Consider the following 8,049-nt stretch of genomic DNA (forward strand, 5'->3'; position numbering starts at 1 on the left):
CCATCCTTCTGCTCGTAGTCATACCATGTTTATCCTCGCCCATCGGGAGTAGCAGTGCGTGCGTATCCATCCATTCACGTGCCGTCAAGGGAGGGAAGAAAGCTGAGAGTGTGGAGTGATTAGCAAATTTTTTTTTGGGAAATCCACCGATCATCAACAGTAGTATAAATAGATCAAAAAGTAAAAAAAAATACAAATTGGTATTCGGACCACCTAGCGACGACTACAGACACTAGCACGAGTCGAAGGCGCGCCGCTGTCCTCGCCCCTCCATCACCGGAGTCAGGCAAAGCTTGTCGTAGTAGAGCCTGTTGTAGTAGACTGACGGGAAGTCGTCGTGCTAAGGTCCCAAAGGATCAGCACACCGGAAGCAAGTAACCATCGCCAATGATGACAACCATAGATCGGAAGAGACTGACATGAAACCACACCAACTAACACGAAAAACGACCGGATCCCAGGAGATCCGACGGGCACACAACTCCACGCGCCCTCCGTCAGCGCAAGATGCGAGCGAGGATAGGGCGAGGAGAACATTATTCTGACTTTAGGAAGTAGCCACCTCACCATCCCAAAAAAGAGACTCAAAAGCAAACTAAATTAAGAAAGACGTGCTAGGTTTTGTCATCACGCACCGTCCGAATAGGTTGATTTCTTCGTCCCCGGATCCGAGGACAGTTTTCAGGGCAATAGTATTCCCAAGTGCTAAGAGCATCTCCACCGACGCATCCCAAATAGTCGTCGGCGACCTCTGTCGTATGGTGGGCGGCGGCACTGCATCCTCTATTTGGGGGTGTTGTTCCCACATCGGCGCTCCCAAACCGGCGGTCCTGATAGATGATTTGAATTAAAATCACATAGAAAAGCATAGAAAATCGAATAAAGAGAAGAAATATTCCACAAACTAATACATAATTGGGAACATGGTTTACACGAAGATATAATTTGGAACATGGTTTTCCATAAACTAATACATAGTTTAAACCATGGTTGACACAAATATAAAACATTAAAAAATAACGAAACCTAACTAGTGTTGATATCGAAGGTTTCATGTGTTCGTTGCTAAGAAAGAACACTCTCAGGCACTCCCAGTCACCTAAACTGGAAAATCCAGCTGGTGACGGTGCCCTTGTTGGTTCTTTCGAGAAAGAACATCCAAAAACATGCGTGCCTATTTTCGCTGCGAAGAAACAACACTCAGTCGTCGTACTCCTCGGCGCTGTCGCCGTGGCAGTGGCGGCGGCATCGCGTCTCGTCGAACACCTTGACGCTCGTGTCCCCCTCGCCAAGGTTGGAGAACATGAGCACGAAGCCGGCTTTGAGGTGGTGGTAGCGCGCGAACTTCTCCCAGCCGATGTGGAGGTACATCTTGCCGCGCGCGTCGTAGATCACGTCCACAATACACTGGCAGCAGCCGCCACCAGCCTCCCGCAGATGCAGCGAGCCCGGCTGGTCGCCGGCGACGAAGTCGGCGAACGTGTCCGGCAGCCTCTGGATGTCATGTGGGTCGCCCTTGAGGACGATGACGAACTCGAACACCACTCGCCGCTCTCCTCCTCCTGCAGATCCGATGATGAAGACGACGGCGTCGCAGGCGACGGCGAGCGTGCAGCTCTGCCACGGCCACGACCCCGACCTTGACCAGACATGACATCGTCTCTTCAGATGGTGGTGGCTGATGACCCACAAGTATAGGGGATCGCAACAGTCTTCGAGGGAAGTATTACCCAATTTATTGATTCGACACAAGGGGAGACAAAGAATACTTGAAAGCCTTAACGACGGAGTTGTCGGTTCAGCCGCACTGGAAACAGACTTGCTCGCAAGAGTTTATCAGTAGTAACAGTTTTATAGCAGTAGCAGTAGTGAAATAACAGCAGCAGATTAACAAAGACAGCAGTAGTGATTTTAGTAAACAGCAGGATTAAAATACTGTAGGCACGGGGACGGATGACGGCACTACAAGAAATTTGCTAACTTGCGACCCTCCATATTGGTCGTTAGATAGTCATTGTTTATCATCTATGACCTTGATGTGACCAAAAACTGTTGGTCGTCAGTTGAGCGTCACTAACGGATCACAACGACCAACTTTTTTTAATGGTCGTAGACGGTTATGACCAAACTCGGTGGTCGTAGATTCTACGACCAAAATATTGGTCACATGCAGTCTACCATGTCCACGTCAGATCCAACGTGGCGAATCCTACGTGGCAAATGTATGACCAAACCAAATAGTCGTGGTTCAAAATCAGCCCAATCCAATCCAGCAATATAAATGGGCCAAGCCCAACAATCCAGCCTACTTAAAAAATCGTTTTTATCTCTGGCCGCTAGATGGGCCAAGCCCAATATTTTGGCCTTTTTATTTTCTGGGCCTTGGCCTTATTACATACTTTTTTTTTAATTTAGAGACATTTTACTTCGGGTTGGTCCCACCTTTCAGACACGTACAATTAGACATGCCTGGGATCCCAACTGTCAGGTTTTATACAATAATTAAATAACTGATGGTTTAATAAGAACCAACAAAATACATGAAATTCTTTTGATTCAAACACAACAATTTGACGAATAATATTTCAGATAACAGGGGTACATTACATTCATGCACAGTATCCAGCTTGCAAATATAATAGAACATCAAGTAACTAGCTACGAAAATAAAACAAAGTTCAGGTTCCAGCTTCTGACGCTTGTAAGTGACGGAACAACACTTCTCAACACTTCTGCACGAATGAAAAGTGAAAGCCTGCAAGTGGTATTGAACATAATAGTAAGAAACAAAATAAAAACAATCTAACATATGTTCTTCTCTAGGCAGACTGTTCATAAATTCCAATCTATTAGAGAATACACTATTAATAATCAGTGTAGTGAGAATAATAGTACGTACTACAAGTAATTGACAGCAGCCAATTAAACTCTAGTGAAAAACAAAAGGTACAGGTAATTGACAGTAAGCCATACAAGGGAGATGCTTATATTCGTTGGATATTAACAATAAAGCTATATCCAACATGAACGATTTTCAAGTTCTTCTCTGTTGCATGAACGGGAACTACATAAAAGCATGCTTAACATCTCAGAATCTCAATGACAACAGATCTAAAATCATTATAAAACACACAATGTATACTTAATCAAGCACTAAAATCTCAATCCCATTACTCCAAATTCATGGTTCCCGACAGCAACACCATCTAAAACACCTTGGGTGCCTACAACCTGCCGACAAACTATGCCCAGTCAAGTAGCATTCGACAAAATTTTATGTAGAATGCTACCATTGGCAGTTTGGCACGGATCACTATTGATAAAATGTACAGACTCAAATGTTGACGTATAAGTATTCATTGTTTTAGCATGCAAACACATTTGCAGAAACAACCAATACATTGCCTAAAAATAAGATAGTTCAAGGAAAACTAGGAAAAAGCTTATAACTAAGCAGAAATGATAGTTCAGGATATGGACAGAAAGTTTTATCACATGGCAGTAGTCGTGGGAGACAAAGTGGCTGAGAGCAAACCATAAATATTAGCTCAGTGCATATGATTGTCATGCGATTCTTTTTTTGAAGGTATGAATGTCATGTAAGCACCCTGGGTGAACAAAGACAATGAAGGTGTGATCTGCTTGTTCTTGGGCACCTCAGTGAGCACCGCATCATAGGAGACCTAGTAAAAAACACAGTAAAATATAGTCACATTTCAACATACTCAAGTAAAATTGTGTAAAATATGAAAGAAGATAACATGTACAGATCTGGATTACGTGGGGGGGGGGGGTGCATATCTAACTTCTTGAAGATGCGGTGATGATCTGGTCCCCATCGTTGTTCTTCTCGTAGCCTTGGCGTGCTTGCATGCCTTGAATACCCAGTCCACTATGTAGATTATGCCACTGTCCAAAATAGCATGCTCATTTCAGTCATTCAAAAATGGTTCAGTATGATAGTATAACAGAAGTAGAATGCAACTAAAAGGGGGGAACTAGGAGATAACAATTGAATGAACTAACAGTTGTCGATCATGTAGTCATTCATAAATGCTTCAGTATGGTAGTATAACAGAAGTAGAATGCAACTAAAAGGGAGAACTATTAGATAACAACTAAATGAACTAACAATTGTCAACCATGCAGACCATACACATATATGACTATCCATTCCGTGTACCCACATGACAGTGAACGACAGAAATAGCATACCTTGCATGTTTGCCAAGTACACAGTGAAGTGTTCCCCAATGGCTGAACTAATCAAATATATGCTCCTAACGTGTTGGTCCTAAAGAGATAAGATGAATGATCAACAATTTAATATAGCTGCGTAACATCCATAGAAATTAGAAAGTACGCGGGAAAGGCAGAGCAGTACCAATTAGACAATGGACTGGATACATGGCTTTCTGGTGTTATTAAAGCATGATCCTCTTGGTAGTCACTATGCATGAAGCCAGGTAATCCTTGGGATCCATAGCTTCATAGTAAATGATAAAGAAACTCTCAAAGCTTTTAAGAGTGCACTCAGACATAAGCATAAAATGGTATAGAATTCTTAGCAAGAGTGTCACAGGACTATCTAAATTCATAATCTCATTGTAAAAGTACTTACAGTATGAACTAGATACAACTACACAATGGCAGTTCATTTCAGAAGATCAGGCAAACATGCTATTAAAAGAAGCACAACTAAGAAGAGACAAATACACAAATCTGACATCTTATACACCTGTAAGAGAAAAATGAATTGTGCAAATAATTTAATATTTCAGTAGCAAGAATGGATACTTCAAATTAAAATACGGATTGCTTTGCATGAGATTCTTGATTTGCATAGGGAGCATATACTGAATATAAATAAGTTCATAATATTCCAGATTTCCCAATTTTGCATCTACAGGTCTGATATAAGTTTCAATGTCAATGCAACAAACTGATGGCTGAGAAAAAAATAACGTAGCAATGTAACCTGAAGATATACAATAACCAACAACCGTGCTTGAAGGCTAGCACGGAACTCGTCAACAGCGAAGGCCTCCTTGCGCGGCAGGGCGGCTTGCATCTGCGGTGGAGCCGGATCCAGCGGGGGTGATGACAAGGCGGCCGGATCCGAGGCAGAGAGGTTGGGGTTGCAGTACTGGCGCTCAATGCCTCCTTGCCCCGTCTCGGAAGTTGTCGCAGGTGGCCTGGTCCAAACAGGTTACATTTTTGCTCAGTCTGCTTGCCGTTGCTCCACTTCTGCAACCTACAAAGTAAAATCAATGAGAAGCCGTGAGAGAGAGCAATCAGAGAACCAAACACACACATAAAAGAAGTAATTTTAATCTTCTATATTCAATTACAATGAGGAAGTTAACCAAAAGAGGTCTAAAATGAAGAGAATGCATACCTTATCAATGACAGGGCAGGGTCATTTTACAGCTCTACATATCTCTGTTTTGAGAAATATGCGCTTTGGTCTACAAAAGAGAATGATTACAGTTAGAGATGTACCAGATTCTCCTACTTTTCAATCAGAGTTGGAACCTAGAACACGTCAATTTAGCAGTCTTAATGACGTACTACACACTGTCCAGAGAGGATGCCATTAACCAATTACTACTATTTGCAGGCTGAACATTTCTTGACTTTCCTAACAGCATATATGAGTTGCAATTAAACTGGAAATTAAGAGGACCTACAGACCAAACCGTGTCAGTGAGGTCCGTGTGGCAGGTGAATTGGTGTACTTCTGACACCCCAAAAACAACTAACGTCAGGACACATGTTGATTAGACCAACAGCAGGGTGATCTTGATACAATCATACCATGGAAAAAAATGCACAAACAAAGAAGAGCTATTCTACCTCCTCCACTACAAGGGTTTCATTCACCAGATAAAGTAAGACTGCAGATCAATATACACCCAGCCAACACCAATAGATCGACAACTAGCCTGCACAAATCGAGCACAACCATACCAGATCAACAGATATCTGATGAAATCCACAACGAATGAAGCAAGGATCGGAGAGGAGCAGGCGGAGAACTCACTGGATCCTTCTCGACGAGGTAGTTGAAGATGCGGCCCTCGCAGTTGTAGAACTCCTCGTCGGCCCACCCTCTCCATCTTCGAGCCGCAAGCTCAGAAAGCCGTCGTCGAGGCGGGAGACGCGAGGGTAGCTGGTGCAGATGGAGTCGCGGCGAAGGGAAGGAAAGAGAGGGAGATGCCGGGGTTGGAGACCTTGAGCCAGCGGGAGTGGCGGACGCCGGCGAGGGTCACAGCGTCTGCGTGCTGTGGAAGACGTGGTCGCCGAGGATGACCTGGCTCCCTCTTTGCAGACGGCGGAGTAGTAGTGGCGCCGGGGTTGAGGAAGTACAGGAAGCGGTCGAGGCGGAGGCCGGCGAGGGGCGTCGCTCTGGTGAGCCAAAAAACATGGAGTCGACGACCTTGAGGAAGTGGGCGAAGCGGAGGCCGGCGCTGTGGTGGCGGCGGGGTAGGGTTTGGTGGTGGAGAGGGTCGGGAGTTGGGAGAGCTCGATCTGGATTTGGTTCCGTCTAGGGTAGCGGGTATGGGCCCGAAGGGGTTCATTTTTTTTTTCCTAGTACGGTAGCACGCACGGGAAATTTGGGGCAAAAAAGAAGCGCGTGCTCCAGGCGGGATACCAAAATTTTCGCTAAGGACTGGAGGCAAAGTTTCCGCTAAGGCTACTACTACAAGTTGGATTGGCGGGCTACCAAAAAATTCTCAGAAAGAAAAAGGCCCATGCGGCACGTAGGTCCCACGTATAATTGGTTATGCTGTGCAATTGGAACTCTCGTTTTTACTCAAAAAAAATGTTAAACCTCTTCGTCAACATGTCAATATGTGGTACAAGTAGGTCACAGTATAATTGGTTAGGCAATGTAGTTGGACCCTTTTTCTCAAAAAAGTTGAACCTCTTGGTCAACATGTCAATATGTGGGTCCCACCCGCGATATATTTAAACCTGGTTCTATCCAAACACGTAAACAGAAGTTGACACATGGACACGACATGTAGGCGAAATTGTTTAGGTGGCCAACAAGTCATTTTAAGGCAGAACGAACTAACAGGCATGACTATTTAAATTGGTCGTACTCTGCTAGAGATAAGGTCGTAGACCGTATCATCTTCTCTACGACCATTTCACGTAAATAAATTAGGACCTTTCACAATAAAATGGTCGTAATGATTTAGGGTTTTGACCCTCTTAAATGCCTTACGACCATTTGGTACAAAATTGTCATAGATCTATGACTATTTCACTCACGGTCACTGACGGAAGGTCACTAGTTAACATATTTCTTGTAGTGCGGGCGTTGCATGGATGAGAGAAACTCATGTAACAATCATAGCAGGGCATTTGCAGATAATAATAAAACGGTATCCAAGTACTAATCAATCAATAGGCATGTGTTCCAATTATAGTCGTACGTGCTCGCAATGAGAAACTTGCACAACATCTTTTGTCCTACCAGCCGGTGGCAGCCGGGCCTCAAGGGAAACTACTCGGATATTAAGGTACTCCTTTTAATAGAGTACCGGAGCAAAGCATTAACACTCCGTGAACACATGTGATCCTCACATCGCTACCATTCCTCCGGTTGTCCCGATTTCGTCACTTCGGGGCCATTGGTTCCGGACAGCGACATGTGTATACAACTTGCAGGTAAGATCATAAACAACGAATATCTTCATGAATCAATAACATGTTCAGATCTGAGATCATGGCACTCGGGCCCTAGTGACAAGCATTAAGCATAACAAGTTGCAACAATATCGTAAAAGTACCATCTACGGACACTAGGCACTATGCCCTAACAATCTTATGCTATTACATGACCAATCTCTTCCAATCCCTACCATCCCCTTCGGCCTACAGCGGGGGAATTACTCACACATGGATGGGGGAAACATGGATGGTTGATGGAGAGGCGTTGGCGGTGATGGCGGTGATGATCTCCTCCAATTCCCCGTCCCGGCGAGTGCCGTAACGGAGACTTCGGCTCCCGAGACGGAGTTTCGCGATGTGGCGGCG

This window comes from Lolium rigidum, chromosome 5 (assembly GCF_022539505.1).
Source record: "Lolium rigidum isolate FL_2022 chromosome 5, APGP_CSIRO_Lrig_0.1, whole genome shotgun sequence".
Classification (NCBI taxonomy): domain Eukaryota; kingdom Viridiplantae; phylum Streptophyta; class Magnoliopsida; order Poales; family Poaceae; genus Lolium; species Lolium rigidum.